Below are 25901 nucleotides of genomic sequence, written 5' to 3'. Positions count from 1 at the left end.
ATTTGATACCCATCTGGTCCCAGTTGGTAAGCATATCTGTTTTGTGTGGGTTTGGGGGTGGGTCGTTTTTTTTTTTTTTTAATTTCTACTTAAATCTAAATTTTCATAATAAAATGTACTCACACCGGTTTTGTAGGGCATATATCGAAATTTAGTCCAGTTCAATTTCTGTAAATAAGAGAAAATAGGTTTTAAACTAAACAAGTAAAAGCGTGCCAAGTTCGGCCGGGCGGAATCATGAGAACCCACCACCATGGATTCTGCTAAATATTTTCACAAAATAAATTAAGTTGAAGGGCATAGTTTCATTCTACATACCAAACATCTGTCAAACCACCAAAAATTAAAGTTTCTAGGAACGAGGAACAAGGATGATTTAGATACTGGTTTACATGGAAGCTATGGCAGGTTATAGAACGATTTGAACCGTATTTGGCACAGTTGTTGGAAGTCGTAACAGAACACCGCATGCCAAATCGAACTGAAATTGTAAGGACTCAAGAAGTCAAACCGGGAGATTGGTTTATATGGGAGCTATATCCGGTTATTGATCGATAAGGACCGTGCTCGGCACAGTTGTTAGAAGTAATAACAGAACACTAAGTGTAAAATTTTAGCCAAATCAGATGACAATTGTGGCTTCCAAGGGCTCAAAAAGTCAAATCGGGAGATCGGTTTATATGGAAACTATATCCAAATATGAACCGATATGGCCAATTTGCAATCCCTACGGACCTACATCAATATTTAGTATCTGTGCAAAATTTCAAGTGGCTAGCTTTATGCGTTCGACCACTATCATGATTTCGACAGACGGACGGACATGGCTAGATCGAATCAGAATGTCGAGAGGATCGAGAACATATACACTTTATGGATGAGCAGATCAATATTTCAAGGTGTTACAAACGGAGTGACTAGATTAGTATACCCCCATCCTATGGTGGTGGGTATAAAAATGGTAATGAGGAAAAATTTAAAATCAATTAAATTCATAGTAAAATTTTTCAGTGTAACAAAAAGAATTTTAAAACGTGGCAATGTGGGAAATTTTCACAGAGGTAGGCCATTTCATTATGATTAGACCAAAAATTACTCAAAAATTACTGTATTAACCTGTAAGGATGGGCTAAAAACGGGCGGTGCCCACTGTATAGTACCCTATACCTACCCTATAAGTACAATGTGGGAGCTATATCCAATTCTGAACCAATTTTGATGGACCTCGGCAACATTATTGCAAAATACCTAAAATCTGACGAACATACATATGGGAGCTATATCTAATTCTGAATCGATTTCGAGCAAACTTCTCAGATAGGGAGATAGTCATCGAGGAAAGCGTTGTGCAAAAGTTTTGGCAAGATTGGTCATACAATAAGCTTGCAGTGGCTCTCGGGCGATATAAAGGGTGATTTTTTTGAGGTTAGGATTTTCATGCATTAGTATTTGACAGATCACGTGGGATTTCAGACATGGTGTCAAAGAGAAAGATGCTCAGTATGCTTTGACATTTCATCATGAATAGACTTACTAACGAGCAACGCTTGCAAATCATTGAATTTTATTACCAAAATCAGTGTTCGGTTCGAAATGTGTTCATTCACCGTAACGTTGCGTCCAACAGCATCTTTGAAAAAATACGGTCCAATGATTCCACCAGCGTACAAACCACACCAAACAGTGCATTTTTCGGGATGCATGGGCAGTTCTTGAACGGCTTCTGGTTGCTCTTCACTCCAAATGCGGCAATTTAGCTTATTTACGTAGCCATTCAACCAGAAATGAGCCTCATCGTTGAACAAAATTTGTCAAAATTTGAACACATTTCGAACCGAACACTGATTTTGGTTAGTAAGTCTATTCATGATGAAATGTCAAAGCATACTGAGCATCTTTCTCTTTGACACCATGTCTGAAATCCCACGTGATCTGTCAAATACTAATGCATGAAAATCCTAACCTCAAAAAAATCACCCTTTATATATACACATGAGAGCTATATCTATATCTGAACTGATTTCTATAAAATTAACCAGTAATATGGAGAGAAATTAAAAAATCCTGACAAATTTTCAGAAAATCGGTTAACAAATTACCATTTTATTGCAGTATTACTGCAACTCGGACGAACATATATATGGGAGCTATATCCAAATCTGAACCGATTTTTATACCCACCACCGAAGGATGGGGGTATATTCATTTTGTCATTCCGTTTGCAACACATCGAAATATCCATTTTCGACCCTATAAAGTATATATGATCTTGATCAGCGTAAAAATCTAAGACGATCTAGACATGTCCGTCCGTCTGTCCGTCTGTCTGTTGAAATCACGCTACAGTCTTTGAAAATAGAGATATTAAGCTGAAATTTTCCATAGATTCTTTTTTTTGTCCATAAGCAGGTTAAGTTCGAAGATGGGCTATATCGGACTATATCTTGATATAGCCCCCATATAGACCGATCTACCGATTTAGGGTCTTAGGCTCATAAAAGCCACATTTATTATCCGATATTGCCGAAATTTGGAACAGTAAGTTGTCTTAGGCCCTTCAAAATTCTTTGTCAATTCGGCTCAGATCGGTCCAGATTTGGATATAGCTGCCATATACATCGATCCTCCGATTTAGGATCTTAGGCCCATAAAAGCAACATTTATTATCCGATTTTGCTGAAATTTGGGACAGTGAGTTGCGTTAGGCCCTTGGATAACCTTCGTTAATTTGGCTCAGATCGGTCTAGATTTGGATATAGCTGCCATATAGACCGATCTACCGATTTATGGTCTTAGGCCCATAAAAGCCACATTTATTATCCGATTTTGCTGAAATTTAAGACAGTGAGTTGCCTTAGACCCTTCGACGTCTTCCGTCAATATGGCTCAGATCGGTCCAGATTTGGATATAGCTGCCATATACATCGATCCTCCGATTTAGGGTCTTAGGCCCATCAAAGCAACATTTATTATCCGATTTTGCTGAAATTTGGGATAGTGAGTTATGTTAGGCCCTTGGATAACCTTCGTTAATTTGGCTCAGATCGGTATAGATTTGGATATAGCTGTCATATAGACCGATCCTCCGATTTAGGGTCTTCAGCCCATAAAAGCCACATTTATTATCCGAGTTTGCTGAAATTTGGCACAGTGAGTTGCGTTGAGCCCCTCGACATCGTTCGTCAATTTGGCCTTGATCGGTCCAGATTTGGATATAGCTGCCATATAGACCGATCCGCCGATTCAGGGTCTTAGGCCCATAAAAGCCACATTTATTATCCGATTTTGCTGAAATTTGGGACTGTGAGTTGAGTTCGGGCCTTCGATATCCTTTCTTTAATTTGGCCCTAATCGGTTCAAATTTGGATATAGCTGCCATATAGACCGATTTCTCGATATAAGGTTTTGGGCCCATAAAAGGCGCATTTAATGTCCAATGTCGCTGAAATTTGAGACAGTGCTTTGTGTTAGGCTCTTCGACATTTCTCTGCAACTTGGCTTTAATCGGATCAGATATAGCTGCCAAGTAGACTGATATCTCGATTTAAAGTCTTGGCCCCAAAAAAAACGCATTTATAATCCGATTTCACTCAAATTTGACACAGTGACTTACGTTAGGCTTTTCGACATCAATGTCGTATATGGTTCAGATCGGTTTATTTTTAGATATAGCTACTGTACTTATTAGTCGGAACATATTTCGATACAACTACTATGGGACATAAAGTGTGAAATTGTCACCGAATTTTGATGAAAGATGGTTTTAATATATACCCGAGGTGGTGGGTATCCAAAGTTCGGCCCGGCCGAACTTAACGCCTTTTTACTTGTTTGCAATTTAAATAGACTTCGTCTCTAGGCCGAGAAACATGCCCATACCAAATTTGAAGACGATCGAATGAAAATTACGACCTGTAGTTTGTACACAAATTAACATGGACAGACAGACGGACAAAGCTAAATCGCATCTGATTTAGCTTTATATACCGATCTGAGTCGATCGATATACTTATCAATGGGTCTCAATTTCTTCCTTTTGGGTATTACCAACTAATTCACTAAGTTATAATACCCTGTACCACGGTAGTGGTGTAGGGTTTAAAAAGTATATTATATGGTGCCAAATGGAGCAGAATTTGAAAAACCAAAATTTTCAGGATCTTCTGATTAAGTACCATTTTTGTACTTTTTCCCACAAAAAGTAAAAACTTAAGGTCTCCTTTATATCCCTCAATTTCTCACAATTTTGGTTTAAAATATTTTTGCAATTTCGTATCTTTTTTTTATACCCTCCACCATAGGATGGGGGGTATACTAATTTCATCATTCTGTTTGTAACTACTCGAAATATTCGTCGGAGACCCCATAAAGTATATATATTCTTGATCGTCGCGACATATTATGTCGATCTAGCCATGTCCGTCTGACCGTCCGTCTGTCTGTCCGTCCGTCTGTCTGCCGAAAGCACGCTAACTTCCGAAGAAGTAAAGCTAGTCGCTTGAAATTTTGCACAAATACTTCTTATTAATGTAGGTCGATTGGTATTGTAAATGGGCCATATCGGTCCACGTTTTGATACAGCTGCCATATAAACTCTTGGGTCTTGACTTCTTGAGCCTCTAGAATGCGCAATTTTTATCCGATTGGAATGAAATTTTGCACGACGTGTTTTGTTATGATATCCAATAACTGTGCCGAGTATGGGTCAAATCGGTTTATAACCGTTATATAGGTGCCATATAAACCGATCTTGGGTCTTGACTTCTTGAGCCTCTAGAAGGCGCATATCTTATCCGATTGGAATGACATTTTTCTCTACGTGTTTTGTTATAATATTCAACAACTGTGCCAAGTATGGGTCAAATCGGTTTACAACCTGATATAGCTGCCATATAAACCGATCTTGGGTCTTGACTTCTTGAGCCTCTAGAGTGCGCAATTCTTATCCGATTGGAATGAAATTTTGCACGATGTGTTCTGTTATGATATCCAACAACTGTGCCAAGTATGGGTCAAATCGGTTTGTGACCTGATATAGCTGTCATATAAACCGATCTTGGGTCTTGACTTCTAGAGCCCCTAGAGGGCGCAATTCTTATCCAATTTGAATGAATTTTTGCACAACGTGTTTTGTTTTGATATCCAACAACTGTGCCAAGTATGGTTCAAATCGGTCCATAACCTGATATAGCTGTCATATAAACCGATCTTGGGTCTTGACTTCTTGAGCCTCTAGAGTGCGCAATTTTTACTCGATTGGAATGAAATTTTGCACGACGTGTTCTGTTATGATATCCAACAACTGTGCCAAGTATGGTTCAAATCGGTCCATAACCTGATATAGCTGTCATATAAACAGATCTGGGGACTTGACTTCTTGAGCTTCTAGAGGGCGCAATTCCTATTCGATTTGGCTGAAATTTTGCATGACTTATTTTACTCTTACTTTCAACAACTATGTTAAATAAAGTACAAGTGGGTTCATAACCTGATTTAGCTGCCATATAAACCGATCTGGGATCTTGACTTCTTGAGCCTCTAGAGGTCGCAATTAATATCCGATTTGCCTGAAATTTTGTACGACGGATTCTCTCATGACCATCAACATACGTGTTTATTATGGTCTGAATCCGTCTATAGCCCGATACAGCTTCCATATAAATCGATCTCTCTATTTTACTTCTTGAGCACCCAAAGGGGGGCTGTGTAAAATGTCATCGAATTGGCTGACATTTTTCACAGGTCTCCAACATATAACTTAATTGTGGTCCAAACCGGATCATATCTTGATATCGCTCTAATAGCAGAGCAAATCTTTTCTTATATCCTTTTTTGCCTAAGAAGAGATGCCGGGAAAATAACTCGACAAATGCGCTCCATGGTGGAGGGTATATAAGATTCGGCTCGGCCGAACTTAGCACGCTTTTACTTGTTCGTATTTTAAGGTTAGCAATTGAAAGCTTTCTTAAATTTTATTTTTCAGTTTTGATTCTAATTCCAGCACTTTTTACAAACGAGCGAGTGCCCTTTCAGTGTCCTTTAATTACTTATCTGCAACATTTTAATTTATTGTCAAAACAAAGTAATACAAACACACAAATCCTTAATAGAATACAGCTTAAAATGTTCATTCGCTTTAATGGCAATTGCCTTGAACAAATTTTATATATATATGGTATTAATTGCTAAGGGTATTAAATATTTTCAAACAACCTCTCAATAAGTTTTTAATTGGATGATGATCTGTCGAACCAACATATCCCATTCGATTGTTATAGCAATCACAGTGAACATAAGGAAAAACAAGTAAAAGCGGGCTAAGTTCGGCCAGGCCGAATCTTGGGAACCCACCACCATGGATTCTGCTAAAAATGTACACCAAATAAATTTAGTTGACGGGCGTATTTTATTCTACATACCAAACTTCTGTCAAACCAGCAAAAATAAAAGCTTCCAAAGGAACCGAACGAGGATGGTCAAGAGACCGCATAAAGACCCCATAAAGTATATAAAGCAAGCTAAAAGTAACAGCTAATAATTGACAGAAGAATGAATGCAATTACAGAGTCACAAGCTGTGAAAAAATTTGTCAACGCCGACTATATAAAAAATCCGCAATTACTTTTTGGGCAACCCAATATATTCTTGAAAGCTCTCTAATTGTCGAAAGCACGCTAACTTTCGAAGGAGTAAAGCTAGGCGCTTGAAATTTTGAACATATACTTTCCATTAACGTAGGTCGGTCAAGATTGTAAATGGGCACAATTGGTCCATGTTTTGATATAGCTGTCATATAACCCGATCTTGGGTCTAGATTTGTTGGGCTTCTAGAGGGCGAAATTCGTATCCATGATTTCTAACAGCCATGACAAGTACCGTCATATATATTGAAAAATTCACTCAATGAACTTGACAAATGCGATCCGTGGTAGAGGGTATATAAGATTCGGCCCGGCCGAACTTAGCACGCTTTTACTTGTTTAATTAACGTATTGAGTATTTTTGCATCTATGCCATAAAAATTAAACGAAAACTCTATGCTTTAAAGGTGCGTTAACAGCAACACCTATGACCTAATGACACTTGAACAAGCGGATGAGCAAACAAGTAAAAGCGTGCTAAGTTCGGCCGGGCCGTATCTTATATACCCTCCACCATGGAGCGCGAGTTCTTTTCCCGGCATCTCTTCTTAGGCAAAAAAGGATATAAGAAAAGAGTTGCTCTGCTATTAAAACGATATCAAGCTATGGTCCGGTTCGGACCACAATTAAATTATATGTTGGAGACCTGTGTAAAATTTCAGCCAATTCGAATAAGAATTGCGCCCATTGGGGCTCACGAAGTAAAATAGAGATAACGATTTATATGGGATCTGTATCGGGCTATAGACCGATTCAGACCATAATAAACGAGTTTGTTGATGGTCATGAGAGGATCCATCGTACAAAATTTCAGGCATATCGGATAATAATTGCGACCTCTAGGGGTCAAGAAGTCAAGATCCCAGATCGGTTTATATGGCAGCTATATCAGGTTATGAACCGATTTGAACCTTATTTGACACAGTTGTTGAAAGTAAAAATAAAATACGTCATGCAAAATTTCAGCCAAATCGGATAGGAATTACGCCCTCCAGAAGCTCAAGAAATCAAATCCCCAGATCTGTTTATATGACAGCTATATCAGGTTATCGACCGATTTGAACCATACTTGGCACAGTTGTTGGATATAATAACAAAACACGTCGTGCAAAATTTCATTCCAATCGGATAAGAATTGCGCACTCTAGAGGCTCAAGAAGTCAAGACCCAAGATCGGTTTATATGGCAGCTATATCAGGTTATGGACCGATTTGAACCATACTTGGCACAGTTGTTGGATATCATAACAAAACACGTCGTGCAAAATTTCATTCTGATCGGATAAGAATTGCGCACGCTAGAGGCTCAAGAAGTCAAGACCCAAGATCGGTTTATATGGCAGCTATATCAGGTTATGGACCGATTTGAACCATACTTGGCACAGTTGTTGGATATCATAGCAAAATACGTCATGCAAAATTTCATTCCAATCGGATAAGAATTGCGCACGCTACAGGCTCAAGAAGTCAAGACCCAAGATCGGTTTATATGGCAGCTATATCAAAACATGGACCGATATGGCCCATTTACAATACCAACCGACCTACACTAATAAGAAGTATTTGTGGAAAATTTCAAGCGGCTAGCTTTACTCCTTCGAAAGTTAGCGTGCTTTCGACAGACAGACGGACGGACATGGCTAGATCGACATAAAATGTCACGACGATCAAGAATATATATACTTTATGGGGTCTCAGACGAATATTTCGAGTAGTTACAAACAAAATGACGAAATTAGTATACCCCCCATCTTTTGGTGGAGGGTATAAAAATATACATGAACATGTCGCGACAGAAACGGACTAGAAAGGAACCGCATTTTTATGAAGGTTCAAGTTTGCCGTTATATATAAAATAATAAAAAATAAAATAAAATAAAATAATATAAAAAAAAAATAAAAAAAATAAAAATAAAATAAAATAAAATAAATAAAATAAAATAAAATAAAATAAAATAAAATAAAATAAAATAAAATAAAATAAAATAAAATAAAATAAAATAAAATAAAATAAAATAAAATAAAATAAAATAAAATAAAATAAAATAAAATAAAATAAAATGAATTAAAATAAAATAAAATAAAATAAAATAAAATAAAATAAAATAAAATAAAATAAAATAAAATAAAATAAAATAAAATAAAATAAAATAAAATAAAATAAAATAAAATAAAATAAAATAAAATAAAATAAAATAAAATAAAATAAAATAAAATAAAATAAAATAAAATAAAATAAAATAAAATAAAATAAAATAAAATAAAATAAAATAAAATAAAATAAAATAAAATAAAATAAAATAAAATAAAAATAAAATAAAAATAAAATAAAATAAAATAAAAAAAAAATAAAATAAAAAAAATAAAATAAAATAAAAAAAATAAAATAAATATAAAAAAAATTAAATAAAAAAAAAAATTAAAAAAAATAAAATAAAATAAAATAAAAAAAATAAAATAAATATAAAAAAATTAAATAAAAAAAAATAAAATAAAATAAAACAAGTAAAAAGGCGTTAAGTTCGGCCGGGCCGAACTTAAGCCTTAATTCGGTGAAAATTTTAAACCTTATGTCCTATATCAGTTATATCAAAATATGTTCCGATTTGGACCAAATACTAATAAGTATACTCGATATATCTGAAAATAAACCGATCTGAACTATATACGACACGGATGTCGAAACCCATAACATAAGTCACTGTGTCAAATTTCAGTGAAATCGGATTATAAATGCGCCTTTTAAGGGGCCAAGACTTTAAATCGAGATATCGGTCTACATGTCAGCTATATCCAAATCTGGACCGATTAGGGCCTAGTTGCACAAAAATGTCGAAGAGCCTAACACAAAGCACTGTCCCAAATTTCAGCGACATCGGACAATAAATGCGTCTTTTATGGCCGCAAAACCTAAAACCTAGGTATCGGTCTATATGGCAGCTATATGCAAATCCGGGCCGATCTGTGCGATATTGCAGAAGTATGTCAAGGGGCTTAACTTAACTCACTATCCCAAATTTCGGCAACATCGGATAATAAATGAGCATTTTATGGGCCTAAAACCATAAATCAAGAAATCGGTCTGTATGGCAGCTATATCCAAATCTGATCCGATCTGGACCAAATTGCAAAAATATTTCGAAGGGCCTTTCACAACTCACTGTCCCAAATTTCAGCAAAATCGGACAATAAATGTGGCTTTTATGGGCCTAACACCATAAATCGGAGAATCGGTCTATATGACAGCTATATCCAAATCTGGACCGATCTAGGCCAAATTGACGAAGGATGTCGAAGGGCCTTACACAATTCACTGTCCAGAATTTCATCAAAATCGGATAATAAATGTGGCTTTTGTGGGCCTAAGACCCTAAATCGGAGGATCGGTCTATATGGCAGCTATATCCAAATGTGAAGCGATCTAATCCAAATTAACGAAGCAAGTCGAAAGGCCTAACACAACTCACTGTCCCAAATTTCAGCGAAATCGGATAATAAATGTGGCTTTTATGGGCCTTAGACCCTAAATCGGAGGATCGGTCTATATGACAGCAATATCCAAATCTGGACCGATCTGAGCCAAATTGACGAAGGATGTCGAAGGGCCTAGCACAACTCACTGCCCCAAATTTCAGCAAAATCGGATAATAAATGTGGCTTTTATGGGCCTAAGACCCTAAATCGACGGATCGGTCTATATGGGGGCTATATCAAGATATAGATATAGCCCATCTTCGAACTTAACCTGCTTATGGACAAAAAAAGAATCTGTGCAAAATTTCAGCTCAATATCTTTATTTTTAAAGACTGTAGCGTGATTTCAACAGACAGACGGACAGACGGACGGACATGTCTAGATCGTCTTAGATTTTTACGCTGATCAAGAATATATATACTTTATAGGGTCGAAAATAGATATTTCGATGTGTTGCAAACGGTATGACAAAATGAATATACCCCCATCCTTCGGTGGTGGGTATATTAAAATAAAATGAAGTGAAATGAAATAAAATCATTAATTTCATGCTCTACTCCGTAATACCTTTCATTTGAGCCCCACATTGACATGGTCGGTAAATATATTCGATTTGGGGGTGTTTTGGGGGTGTGGGTGGTTCCCCAAACTCTTTGCTCTGAAAATATATCAACATCGTGCTATACGCTCAAGTATCATTTATTTGAAATCCATATTGGCATTGACCTCCAAATTGGATAACAAATTCGCTTTCTAATCTCAAATACCATTCATTTAAACCCCTTATTGCAAAGTCAGTAAATATGTCCAGTTTGGGGTATGGGCCCTTTAAACTATCAATATCGAGCTTCACTCTCTTTAAAACACAAATTGTCATGGTGAGCATATACTCCTAATTGGGGGTTGTTTTGGGGGTGAGACGTCCCCTCAACAGTTGGTCCCGATACCTTTCATTTGAGCCCCATATTTCCATAGTCGCCAAATGCGTTCAATTTCAAGGTTGGTTTGGGGGGACATGGAGGCCACTGAATGACTTGGCCCCAAAAAATATATAGCAGATTCGTGTTCCAATTTAAATATTTTTTATTTAAGCTTCCGAATACAATGGTCAGCAAATACGTCCTATTTGGGTGGTATCATATGTGTGGGGTGGCCCCATAGACACTTCTTCCCGAATATTGATATCAGATTCGTGCTTTTCTCCCAAAGACCTTTGATTTGAGATCCATATTGCAAATGCAAATTTTGCCCATGAACATTCCACTAAGGAACAGGGGCAAACTTCTCACATATCAATGAGTGCAGTCCGATTCAAGTTTAAGCTCAATGATAAGGGGCCTCCTTTTTATAGCCGAGTCCGAACGGCGTGCCGCAGTGCGACACCTCTTTCGAAAGAAGTTTTACATGGCAGAGTACCTCACATATGTTGCCAGCATTAGGAGGGGAAAACCACCGCTGAACATTTTTTCTGATGGTCTCGCCAGGATTCGAACCCAGGCGTTCAGCGTCGTAGGCGGACATGCTTACCTCTGCGCTAGGGTGGCCTCCATATTGCTAGGGTCGTAAATTTGTCCTCTTTGGGGGGAGTTTTTGGTGAGGGACGGCCCCCCAAACACTTGGTCCACCATTTGGATATCAGATTCGTATTCTACACTCAAATACATTTTATTTGCGCCCCATATTGCCCATAAGTCCTGTTTGGTGGTGTTGTGGGGAAGGGATGGACCCACAGAAACTTGGTCCCACGTTTGGATATCAGATTCGTATTCTACTCGCAAATACCTTACATTTCAGTACCATATTACCATGGTCGGTAAATATGTCCGATTTAGGGGTGTTTTGGGGGTTCGAGTGGACCCCCAAACACTTGGTACCGATATTATCGTGATATATGGTATGTGGTTTCCGAAATTTGCATACGAAATTTTTATACCCACCACCGACGGATGGGGGTATATTCATTTTGTCATTCCGTTTGCAACACATCGAAATATCCATTTCCGACCCTATAAAGTATATATATTCTTGATCAGCGTAAAAATCTAAGACGATCTAGACATGTCCCTCCGTCTCTCCGTCTGTCTGTTGAAATCACGCTATAGTCTTCAAAATAGAGATATTGAGCTGAAACCTTGCACAGATTCTTTTTTGTCCATAAGCAGGTTAAGTTCGAAGATGGGCTATATCGGACTATATCTTGATATAGCCCCCATATAGACCGATCCGCCGATCAAGGGTCTAGGGCCACATTTACTATCCGATTTTGCTGAAATTTGGGACAGTGAGTTGTGTTATGCCCTTCGACATCCTCCGTTAACATGGCTCAGATCGGTTCAGATTTGGATATAGCTGCCATATAGACCGATCCTCCAATTTAGGGTATTAGGCCCATAAAAGCCACATTTATTATCCGATATTGCCGAAATTTGGGACAGTAAGCTGTGTTAGGCCTTTCGACATCCTTCGTCAATTTGGCCCAGATCGGTTCAAATTTGGATATAGCTGCCATATAGACCGATCCTCCGATTTAGGGTCTTGGGCCCATAAAAGCCACATTTATTATCCGATATTGCTGAAATTCGGGACAGTGAGTTGTCTTAGGCCCTTCGACATCTTCCGTCAATATGGCTCAGATCGGTTCAGATTTGGATATAGCTGCCATATAGACCGATCCTCCGATTTAGGGTCTTAGGCCCATAAAAGCCACATTTATTATCCGATATTGCTGAAATTCGGGACAGTCAGTTGTCTTAGGCCCTTCGACATCTTCCGTCAATATGGCTCAGATCGTTTCAGATTTGGATATAGCTGCCATATAGACTGATCCTCCGATTTAGGGTCTTAGTCCCATAAAAGTCACATTTATTGTCCGATTTTGCTGAAATTTGGGACAGTCAGTTGTCTTAGGCCTTTCGACATCCTTCGTCAATTTGGTCTAGATCGGTTCAGATTTGGATATAGCTGCCATATAGACCGATCCTCCGATTTAGGGTCTTATTCCCATAAAAGTCACATTTATTGTCCGATTTTGCTAAAATTCGGGACAGTGAGTTGTGTTGGGCCCTTCGACATCCTCCGTCAATTTGGCTCAGATCGGCTCAGATTTGGATATAGCTGCCATATAGACCGATCCTCCGATTTAGGGTCTTAGGCCCATAAAAGCCACATTTATTATCCGATTTTGCTGAAATTTGGGACAGTGAGTTGTCTTAGGCCCTTGGACATCCTCCGTCAATATGGCTCAGATCGTTTCAGATTTGGATATAGCTGCCATATAGACCGATTCTCCAATTCAGGGTCTTAGGCCCATAAAAGCCACATTTATTATCCGATTTTGCTGAAATTTGGGACAGTGAGTTGTGTTGGGCCCTTCGACATCCTCCGTCAATTTGGCTCAGATCGGTTCAGATTTGAATATAGCTGCCATATAGACCGATCTCTCGGTTTTAGGTTTTGGGGCCATAAAAAGCGCATTTATTGTCCGATGTTGCCGAAATTTGGGACAAAGAGTTAAGTTAAGCCCCTCCACATATTTCTGCAATTTGGTCTAGATCTTTTTTTTACTTGTTTTCTTTACAATCTGAGCTATTTGATGGGCTAAAGTCCGTTTTATACCCAAAACATTCTTGGAATTACAGTCGACAGACGGACAAAAATATCTCCTTTCTTATAAAAACAAAACAACATCTGCAGTGGCAACTCATCTGCCACTTTTCATACCTCATCTTTACTCAACACACACACACACACACCCACACACATTCAAGTGCTACATTTCTAAATGGATATAGGAACATGACCAAGTGTGAATGCATGCACATAAATACATAACGATGTACGAGTTTGTATGACGTTACATGTTCTGAGTATGTTTGTATGGCAAAAGTAGGTGAGTATGTGTTGAGTTGGCATGCATATGCTTTAATTTGTTTCGCACCTTCTCCCTGATGCCTCCCACCACCACCACCCACCTCTGGCGGCGTGGTAACAACAAAGTTGTTAAGATTTGGTTTTCTGCTCTTATTTTTCTTATGAAATTTCATCTTCTTGCATATCCTTTCTTATTTAAATTTCATCTTGAGTGTGTTTATTTTTGCCAGCAAACAGAGTGAGTGTAATAAAAAAATAATAAAAACAACAACATTAACGACAACTTAAATTATTATTTCAAGTCATAATAAATCATTCATTATTGCCTTGCTCGTCATTTGTTTGTGTTAATAATATGTAAATAAATAAATTTAAAAGATTTGCATAGAATTATCATTTCGCTCACATCCACCCCCTGCCCCATGGAAGTTTGATGATAAAGAGTTCATTAAATTGTGGCAGTGAGGAAACAAATACTGAAGGACAAAAATACTTTAAATACAGGCAATAAATTTTAAAGGTAGACATGAGAGAAAGAAAAAAAAATTATAGGGTACAATAAATAAAAATGTTATCAGCAATAACTTTTACTTAATTTTTCATTTGTATTGTCTTTTATCTATTGGAATATAAATTGGCTTATACATTTATTTAGTTAATACCTCTCTATGAGCTTTGCCTTTTTTATCTATTCTTGTAAGAATTTCTCAAACCGAAGGCTGGTAAATAGGGTGACGACTTTTTTAGGGTGATGACTTTTTTAAGAGATTTAGACCCATTGATAAGTATACCGACCGACTCAGAATCACTTTCTGATTCGATTTAGCCATGTCCGTCTTTCTGACTGTACAGGTCACAATTTTCTTCCGATTATTTTCAACTTTAGTACAGGCATGTTCTTCGGCCTAGAGACGAAGCCTATTGAAATTGAAACAAGTAAAAAGCGTGCTTAGTTCGACCGGACCGAATCTTGGGAACCCACAACCATAGATTCTGCTTAAAATGTACACAAAATAAATTTAGATGAAGGGCATAATTTTATTCTACATAGCAAACTACTGTCAAACCAGCAAAAATTCAAGCTTCTAAGAACCGAACAAGGATAATCGAGAGACCGGTTTACATGAGAGCTATATCAGCTTAAAGACCGATTTGGACCATAATTGCCACAGTTTTTGGAAGTCATAAAAGAAGTCCACGTGCAATATGTCAGCCAAAGCGGACAAAAATTGCAACTTCCAGGGGCTCAAGAAGACAAAGCGGGCAATGGGTTCATATGGCAGCTATATCAGGTTAACGACCTATTTCGACCGTACATTGCACAGTTGTTGGAAGTCGTAAGAGAACACCATGTGCAAAATGTCAGGCAAATCGGACAAAAATGTGGCTTCCACGGGCTCAAGAAGTCAAATTGGGAGATCGGTTTATATGGGAGCTATATCAGTTTATAGACCGAATCGGACCGTACTTAGCACAGCTGTTGGAAGCCTTAATAGAACACTTCATGCAAAATTTCAGCCAAATCAGACAAAAAGTGCGGCTTCCAAGGGCTCAAGAAGTCAAATAGGGAGATCGGTTTATATGGGAGCTATATCAGGTTATAAACCGATTTGCACCGTATTTAAAACAGTTACTGAAAGTCTTCATAGAACACAACATGCAAAATTTCAGCCAAATCGAACAAAAATTGCGGCTTGTAAGAGCTCAAGAATTCAAATCGGGAGATTAGTTTATGTGGAAGCTATATCCAAATCTGAAGTGATATGACCCATTTGCAATCATCCGCGACCTAAATCGATACTAAGTATCTGTGCGAAATTTCAAGAGGCTGCCTTTACGCGACAGACGGACGGACGGATGGACATGGCTGGATCGACTCAAAACGTCGAGACGATCAAGAATATATATATTGGGTTGCCCAAAAAGTAATTGCGGATTTTTCATACAGTCGGCGTTGACAAATTTTTTCACAGCTTGTGACTCTGTAATTGCATTCTTTCTTCTGTCAGTTATCAGCTGTTACTTTTAGCTTACTTTAGAAAAAATGTATAAAAAAAGTATATTTGATTAAAGTTCATTCTAAGCTTTATTAAAAATGCATTTACTTTCTTATAAAAAAAACCGCAATTACTTTTTGGGCAACCCAATACATGATGGAGGTGGAATATAAACTTCATATCGTCTCTCCAGTCCCCTGTTTCCATAATCTCAGTTTTACCATTGCTTAAGGCTGCTTTCAATTGGTGGTAATTTTTTTTGTTCAAATCAGACTCATAGAGCTCATCGTCCATGACAACGCGAAGAACGCAATCCAGCACATGGTGCTGGCAACTGATGAACTTGGGTGTGGAGTGACCTTTCTCATACCACATTTGTTACAGTCGAACTACAACGCACAGTGGGAGTAAATCGAACAAAATCTGTAAAATATATTCCGTGTGAGAACGGGTAGAGACATCTCTTTGAAATTTAATTCAAAAAAGTTCCAAGCCCAGACCCTTTGATTGGGCACATATTTATACCCTACACCACCACTATGGTACGGGGTATTATAACTTTGTGCATTTGTTTGCAATGCCAAGAAGGAGAAGAGCTAGACCCATCGAGAAGTATACCGATCGGCTTAGAATCACTTCCTGATTCGATTTAGCCATGTCTGTCTGTCCGTCTGTCTGTCTGTCTATGAATTTTTGTAATCAAGGTAAAGGTCGCATTTGTTTGTTTTGGTCCAAGGACGGACGCTATTAATCGGTTCAGATTTAGATATAGCTCCCATATATATATTTCATCCGATATGGTCTTTTAAGGCTGTAGAAGCCACAATTTTGATCTTATCTTTACCAATTTTGATCTGATCTTTACCAGATTTGGATATAACTCCCGCATATATATCTCTCATCCGATTTGACCTATTAAAGCTGTAGAAGCCACAATTTTGATCCGATCTTTACCAATTTTGATCTGATCTTTACCAGATTTGGATATAACTCCCGCATATATATCTCTCATCCGATTTGACCTATTAAAGCTGTAAAAGCCACAATTTTGAACCGATCTTTACCAAATTTAGCACAAAGTGCTTTTTGTGACGTCTTAGTACGTGTGCAAAATTTCATCAAAATCGAATCAAACTTAGATATAGCTGCCATATATATCTTTCATCCGATATGGTCTTTTAAGGCTGTAGTAGCCACAATTTTGGTCCGATCTATACAACATTTTGTAAGAGAGATGTTTTATTTAACGTTCCAATACGATTGCAAAATTGTATTAATATCGGTTCAGATTCAGATATAGCTATCATATATATCTTTCAGTCAATATAGCCTTTTAAGACTGTAAAACGCACAGTTTTTGTCCGGTCTTTGCACAACTTTACATGAGATGTTTTATTATACCCTCCACCATAGGATGGGGGGTATACTAATTTCGTCATTCTGTTTGTAACTACTCGAAATATTCGTCTGGGACCCCATAAACTATATATATTCTTGATCGTCGTGACATTTTATGTCGATCTAGCCATGTCCGTCCGTCTGTCTGTCGAAAGCACGCTAACTTCCGAAGGAGTACAGCTAGCCGCTTGAAATTTTGCACATATACTTCTTATTAGTCTAGGTCGGTTGGTATTGTAAATGGGCCATATCGGTCCATGTTTTGATATAGCTGTAATATAAACCGATCTAGGGTGTTGATTTCTTGAGCCTCTAGAGGGCGCAATTCTTATCCGATTGGAATAACGTGTTTTGTTGATTCAAATCGGTCCATAACCTGATATAGCTGTCATATAAACCGATCTTGGGTCTTGACTTCTTGAGCCTCTAGAGGGCGCAATTCTTATCCAATTGGAATGAAATTTTGCACGACGTGTTTTGTTATGATATCCAACAACCGTGCAAAGTATGGTTGAAATCGGTCCATAACCTGATATAGCTGTCATATAAAGCGATCTAGGGTCTTGACTTCTTGAGCCTCTAGAGGGCGCAATTCTTATCCGATTTGAATGAATTTTTGCACGTAGTATTTTGTTATGATGTCCAACAACTGTGCCAAGTATGGTGTAAATCGGTCCATAACCCGATATAGCTATCATATAAACCGATCTGGGTCTTGACTTCTTCAGCCTCTAGAGTGCGCAATTCTTATCCAATTGCAATGAAATTTTGCACGACGTGTTCTGTTATGATATCCAACAACTGTGCAAAGTGTGGTTCAAATCGGTTCTTAACCTGATATAGCTGCCATATAAACCGATCTTGGGTCTTGACTTCTTGAGCCTCTAGAGGGCGCAATTCTTATCCAATTGAAATGAAATTTTGCACGACGTGTTTTGTTATGATATCCAACAACTGTGCCAAGTATGGTTTAAATCGGTCCATAACCTGATATAGCTGTCATATAAACCGATCTTGGGTCTTGACTTCTTGAGCCTCTAGAGGACGCAATTCTTATCCGATTTGAATGAGTTTTTGCACGTGGTATTTTGTTATGATGTCCAACAACTGTGCCAAGTATGGTTGAAATCGGTTCATAACCTAATATAGCTGCCATATAAACCGATCTTGGGTCTTGATTTCTTGAGCCTCTAGAGTGCGCAATTCTTATCCAATTGGAATGAAATTTTGCACAACGTGTTTTGTTATGATATCCAACAACTGTGCCAAGTATGGTTTAAATCGGTTCATAACATGATATAGCTGTCATATAAACCGATCTTGGGTCTTGACTTCTTGAGCCTCTAGAGTGCGCAATTCTTATCCGATTGGAATGAAATTTTGCACGACGTGTTTTGTTATGATATCCAACAACTGTGCAAAGTGTGGTTCAAATCGGTTCATAACCTGATATAGCTGCCATATAAAGCGATCTTGGGTCTTGACTTCTTGAGCCTCTAGAGGGCGCAATTCTTATCCGATTTGAATGAAATTTTGCACGTAGTATTTTGTTATGGTGTCCAACAACTGTGCAAAGTGTGGTTCAAATCGGTCCATAACCTGATATAGCTGCCATATAAAGCGATCTTGGGTCTTGACTTCTTGAGCCTCTAGAGGGCGCAATTCTTATCCGATTTGAATGAAATTTTGTAGGACGGATTCTCCCATGGCCATCAACATACGTGTTTGTTATGGTCTGAATCGGTCTATAGCCCGATACAGCTCCCATATAAATCGATCTCTCTATGATATTTACAAGGTCATTTTAAGTAACTTTCGGGTTTTTATACAAAAAGTTGCATTAACTTTCTTCCCAACTCAAAGGATTCAAGGCCAAATGTTTCCCCTATGGCTTTAAATGAATGTCTGACATAAAATTCATAAAGGGTGATTTTTTTGAGGTTAGGATTTTCATGCATTAGTATTTGACAGATCACGTGGGATTTCAGACATGGTGTCAAAGAGAAAGATGCTCAGTATGCTTTGACATTTCATCATGAATAGACTTACTAACGAGCAACGCTTGCAAATCATTGAATTTTATTACCAAAATCAGTGTTCGGTTCGAAATGTGTTCATTCACCGTAACGTTGCGTCCAACAGCATCTTTGAAAAAATACGGTCCAATGATTCCACCAGCGTACAAACCACACCAAACAGTGCATTTTTCGGGATGCATGGGCAGTTCTTGAACGGCTTCTGGTTGCTCTTCACTCCAAATGCGGCAATTTTGCTTATTTACGTAGCCATTCAACCAGAAATGAGCCTCATCGCTGAACAAAATTTGTCAAAATTTGAACACATTTCGAACCGAACACTGATTTTGGTAATAAAATTCAATGATTTGCAAGCGTTGCTCGTTAGTAAGTCTATTCATGATGAAATGTCAAAGCATACTGAGCATCTTTCTCTTTGACACCATGTCTGAAATCCCACGTGATCTGTCAAATACAAATGCATGAAAATCCTAACCTCAAAAAAATCACCCTTTATTAATTGCCATAAATATTGTGAAATTTAACAAAATCCATTTTAGCTACCAAAAAAAGCAGATAATCATTGCTAAAATTCACCTTATTAAACTTTGGAAAAATATTTGCAGAATACCGTTTAAATTAACTTTACCTGGGTAAAATTGTTGACTCTCTAACAAAAAAAATAATTCAGCTATGCTTAATATTCACAATTTACATTTAGTTTTAATTAGTTTTCGGTTAACTCATCACATTTAACTTTAGTGACTTCGTGCGAAACTCTCTCGCTCTCTCTCTCCCTCTCTCTCTCCCTCTCTCTTGTTCTCCCTCTCACACTCAGCAAATAAAACTGGCAAATGCATTTATTTTTGGTAAAGGTAGTAAAGAGGGGAACAACAAAAACGTTATTGAAGCCCAGTTGGCGGGAGTGTGTTATTGTATTATTATTGTTGTTGTTAAACTAAAATATTTATTTACCTGCTCACTTATATGTGCATGATGATAATTTCAATTAAAAACTTTTGCGGAATTGCATTTAGTGTTTGTTGCTCTTTGTTGGTCTCTCAACTATATATGAGGAAAAATGAGAGGCATTAAAAGTTTGTAATGACTTTGTGATTAAATATCTACACAGTCAAACAAGCAAACTACAACATGCTAACCACACAGGATAATATTTTTTGTGGAAATAATTTAGCAAAAAACTAGAGGCTCAAGAAGTCAAGATCCCAGATCGGTTCATATGGCAGCTATATCAGGTTATGGACCGATTTGAACCATACTTGGCACAGTTGTTGGATATCATAACAAAACACGTCGTGCAAAATTTCATTCCAATCGGGTAAGAATTGCGCTCTCTAGAGGCTCAAGAAGTCAAGACCCAAGATCGGTTTATATGGCAGCTATATCAAAACCTGAACCGATTTGAACCATACTTGGCACAGTTGTTGGATATCGTAACAAAACATGTCGTGCAAAATTTCATTCCAATCGGGTAAGAATTGCGCTCTCTAGAGGCTCAAGAAGTCAAGACCCAAGATCGGTTTATATGGCAGCTATATAAGGTTTTGAACCGATTAGAACCATACTTGGCACAGTTGTTGGATATCATAACAAAACACGTCGTGCAAAATTTCATTCCAATCGGGTAAGAATTGCGCTCTCTAGAGGCTCAAGAAGTCAAGACCCAAGATCGGTTTATATGGCAGCTATATCAAAACCTGAACCGATTTGAACCATACTTGGCACAGTTGTTGGATATCATAACAAAACACGTCGTGCAAAATTTCATTCCAATCGGGTAAGAATTGCGCTCTCTAGAGGCTCAAGAAGTCAAGACCCAAGATCGGTTTATATGGCAGCTATATAAGGTTTTGGACCGATTAGAACCATACTTGGCACAGTTGTTGGATATCATAACAAAACACGTCGTGCAAAATTTCATTCCAATCGGATAAGAATTGCGCACTCTAGAGGCTCAAGAAGTCAAAACCCAAGATCGGTTTATATGGCAGCTATATCAGGTAATGGACCGATTAGAACCATACTTGGCACAGTTGTTGGATATCATAACAAAACACGTCGTGCAAAATTTCATTCCAATCGGATAAGAATTGCGCTCTCTAGAGGCTCAAGAAGTCAAGATCCCAGATCGGTTCATATGTAAGCTATATCAGGTTATGGACCGATTTGAACCATACTTGGCATAGTTGTTGGATATAATAACAAAACACGTCGTGCAAAATTTCATTCCAATCGGGTAAGAATTGCGCTCTCTAGAGGCTCAAGAAGTCAAGACCCAAGATCGGTTTATATGGCAGCTATATCAAAACATGGACCGATTTGAACAATACTTGGCACAGTTGTTGGATATCATAGCAAAACACGTCGTGCAAAATTTCATTTCAATCGGGTAAGAATTGCGCTCTCTAGAGGCTCAAGAAGTCAAGACCCAAGATCGGTTTATATGGCAGCTATATAAGGTTTTGGACCGATTAGAACCATACTTGGCACAGTTGTTGGACATCATAACAAAACACGTCGTGCAAAATTTCATTCCAATCGGATAAGAATTGCGCACTCTAGAGGCTCAAGAAGTCAAGACCCAAGATCGGTTTATATGGCAGCTATATCAGGTTATGGACCGATTTAAACCATACTCGGCACAGTTGTTGGATATCATAACAAAACACGTCGTGCAAAATTTCATTCCAATCGGATAAGAATTGCGCACTCTAGAGGCTCAAGAAGTCAAGACCCAAGATCGGTTTATATGGCAGCTATATAAGGGTTTGGACCGATTAGAACCATACTTGGCACAGTTGTTGGACATCATAACAAAACACGTCGGGCAAAATTTCATTCCAATCGGATAAGAATTGCGCACTCTAGAGGCTCAAGAAGTCAAGACCCAAGATCGGTTTATATGGCAGCTATATCAAAACCTGAACCGATTTGAACCATTCTTGGCACAGTTGTTGGATATCATCACAAAACACGTCGTGCAAAATTTCATTCCAATCGGATAAGAATTGCGCAATCTAGAGGCTCAAGAAGTCAAGACCCAAGATCGGTTTATATGGCAGCTATATCAAAACATGGACCGATATGACCCATTTACAATACCAACCGACCTACACTAATAAGAAGTATTTGTGCAAAATTTCAAGCGGCTAGCTTTACTCCTTCGGAAGTTAGCGTGCTTTCGACAGACAGACGGACGGACATGGCTAGATCGACATAAAATGTCACAACGATCAAGAATATATGGGGTCTCAGACGAATATTTCGAGTAGTTACAAACAGAATGACGAAATTAGTATACCCCCATCCTATGGTGGAGGGTATAAAAAAACATACAATTCAGAAAAATTCATGAAATCTTTATTATCGTCGGTTCATATAATTTAATATTTGAAGATTATTCCATGCAAATATTGACCGTGACTGCGCCTCAAATGGTCTAATTTTGCATACTCTTTTCAACATTTCGGCCGGTATCTCATGAATAAATGCTTCAATGTTGTCTTCCAATGCGTCAATTGAAGCGGTCTTGTCTGTATACACATGAGCTTTACCATAGCCCCACAAAAATCGCACGATCTAGGCGACCAATTGAAAGGTCCCGAATGTGAAATAAAATGTTCACCGAACTCGCCAAGTCCATTATCAAGCGTGCTATGTGGCATGTGGCACCGCCGTGTTGAAACCACATGTCATGCAAGTCAAGCTCTTGCATTTTGGGCCAAAAAAAATTTGAATAACATCTCACGGTAGCATTCACCATTCACAGTTTCGTAAAGATTCGCATTATCTCTGAAGAAGTACGGTCCAATGATGCCAACAGCCCATAAACCACCTTCAGTACTTTGAAGGCACCAATAAATGTAGACCCGGGCGGGTGACCCATTCGGTGGTCACAGGTAAAGGAAAGAGTAGTTGTCAGTCAGTAGTTTACCTGTGACCATCTAAAGGGTCACAGGTAAAGGAAAGAGTAGTTTTCACAGGCAGTATTGCCACTCAAGAAAATTGTTTCCTACCAAAATTGAAGAAAAATTCTACCAAAACCTACCAGATTTTCTCAACTTACGCCATTTTTTCAGAAATTTGAAGTAATGAAACCCTTTGTAACAGTACTTAGCTCCACGCCATCCATGAATTTATTTTGCACTCTAAACGAATACACGGAAACTACAAGAAGTGAAAAAAAATTTTGTTATCCCCTGCGATTTTGTCAGTGATTAATGTGGTATCTATTGTATTTGTTGGAAAAAACCTACCAAAAATTGAGCTCAGCCTACCAACCTACCAAGAGAATAAAATCCTATCAAATTTGGTAAGAACCTACCTATAAAACGGCAACACTGGTCACAGGTAATGCATGGGTAGTTGATTACGCTGGGACTAGCGGTGGTGCGTGAAGAGCTGGCAAAAATACACGCTTTTCGTTAGTCCCTCTGAGCCAAATTGAAGACAAATATCGATGGGCCCAACACAAGTCATTGTCCCAAATTTCAGCGACATCGGACAATAAATGCTCTTTTTATGGGCCCAAAACCTTAAATCGAGAGATCGGTCTATATGGCAGCTATATCCAAATCTGAACCGATCAGGACCAAATAGAAGAAAGATATCGAAGGGCCTAAGGCAAATCACTGTCCCGAATTTCAGCAAAATCGGATAATAAATGTGGCTTTTATGGGCCTAAGACCATAAATCGGAGGATCGGTCTATATGGCAGCTATATCCAAATTTGGACCGAACTGGGCCAAATTGACGAAGGATGTCGAAGGGCTCAACGCAAATCACTGTGCCAAATTTCAGCAAAATCGGATAATAAATGTGGCTTTTATGGGCCTAAGACCATAAATCTGAGGATCGGTCTATATGGCAGCTATATCCAAATCTGGACCGATCTGGGCCAAATTGACGAAGGATGTTGAAGGGCCTAACACAACTCACTGTCCCAAATTTCAGCAAAATCGGATAATAAAAGTGGCTTTTATGGGCCTAAGACCATAAATCGAGAAATCGGTCTACATGGCAGCTATATCCAAATCTGGACCGATCTGGGCCAAATTGACGAAGAATGTTGAAGGGCCTAACACAACTCACTGTGCCAAATTTCATCCAAATCGGATAATAAATGTGGCTTTTATGGGCCTAAGACCCTAAATCGGAGGATCGGTCTATATGGCAGCTATATCCAAATCTGGACCGATCTGGGCCAAATTGACGAAGAATGTTGAAGGGCCTAACACAACTCACTGTGCCAAATTTCATCCAAATCGGATATAAAATGTGGCTTTTATGGGTCTAAGACCCTAAATCTGAGGATCGGTCTATATGCCAGCTATATCCAAATTTGGATCGATCTGAGCCAAATTGACGAAGGAAGTCGAAGGGCCCAACGCAACTCACTGTCCCAAATTTCAGCAAAATCGGATAATAAATGTGGCTTTTATGGGCCTAAGACCCTAATTCGGCGGATCGGTCTATATGGGAGCTATATCAAGATATAGTCCGATATAGCCCATCTTCTAACTTAACCTGCTTATGGGCAAAAAAAGAATCTGTGCAAAATTTCAGCTCAATATCTTCATTTTTAAAGACTGTAGCGTGATTTCAACAGACAGATGGACAGACGGACGGACATGTCTAGATCGTCTTAGATTTTTACGCTGATCAAGAATATATATACTTTATGGGGTCGGAAATGGATATTTCGATGTGTTGCAAACGAAATGACAAAATGAATATACCCGCATCCTTCGGTGGTGGGTATAACAAGTAAAAGCGTACTAAGTTCGGCCGGGCCGAATCTTATTTACCCTCCACCACGGATCCCATTTGTCAAGTTCTTTGCCCGATATCTCTTAATAGGCAAAGAAAGTATAATAGAGAAGAATTGCTATGCTATTGAATCAATGTCAGGTAATGGATCGTTTCGGACCGTTCTTGGTTATGATGTTGAAGGCCACAGTAGAAGTTATAGTGCAAACATTCAGCCAATTCGGATAAAAATGACGCCCTATGGGGGCTTAAGGAATAAAACCGGGAGATCGGTTTATATGGGAGCTATTTCCGGTTAAGATCCGATTCAGACGATATCTGCCACGAATGTTAAAGGTAATAGAAGAAGTGGTTGTACAAAAATTCAGCCCTATCTGATGAGAATTGCGCCCTCTAGAGGCTCAAGAAATCATGCGGTTCGATTGGTTGCTATGAACTGATATAGACCATACTTGACATAGTAATCGGAAGTCATTCCAAAACACCATGTGTAAAATAGCCAAATCGGATAACAATTGCGCCCTCTAGAGGCTCAAGAAGTATAATCGGGAGATCGGTTTATATGGGAGCTATATCAGGTTGTGAACTGATTTGAATCAGATAATAACTGCAACCTTCAGAGGCTTAAGAAGTCAAGACCAAGATCTATTTATATGGGAACTATATCAGATTTTGAACTGATTTAGACCATATTTGGCATAGTGGTCATCATAACA

At 38.3% G+C, this 25901-nt stretch overlaps 1 long non-coding RNA gene across 1 annotated transcript in view; it reads right to left on the bottom strand.

The window, feature by feature from the left end:
* Positions 1-123: 123 nt before the first annotated feature.
* Positions 124-25901, bottom strand: part of LOC131994264 (uncharacterized) — a 116297-nt gene continuing 90519 nt past the window's right edge. Inside the window, exon 3 of the long non-coding RNA XR_009396582.1 lies at positions 124-168. This is a non-coding gene — a long non-coding RNA (uncharacterized LOC131994264). The remainder of the gene's footprint in view (positions 169-25901) is intronic.

This window comes from Stomoxys calcitrans, chromosome 1, assembly GCF_963082655.1.
Source record: "Stomoxys calcitrans chromosome 1, idStoCalc2.1, whole genome shotgun sequence".
NCBI lineage: Eukaryota > Metazoa > Arthropoda > Insecta > Diptera > Muscidae > Stomoxys > Stomoxys calcitrans.
This window is presented reverse-complemented; position numbering and strand designations above follow the sequence as displayed.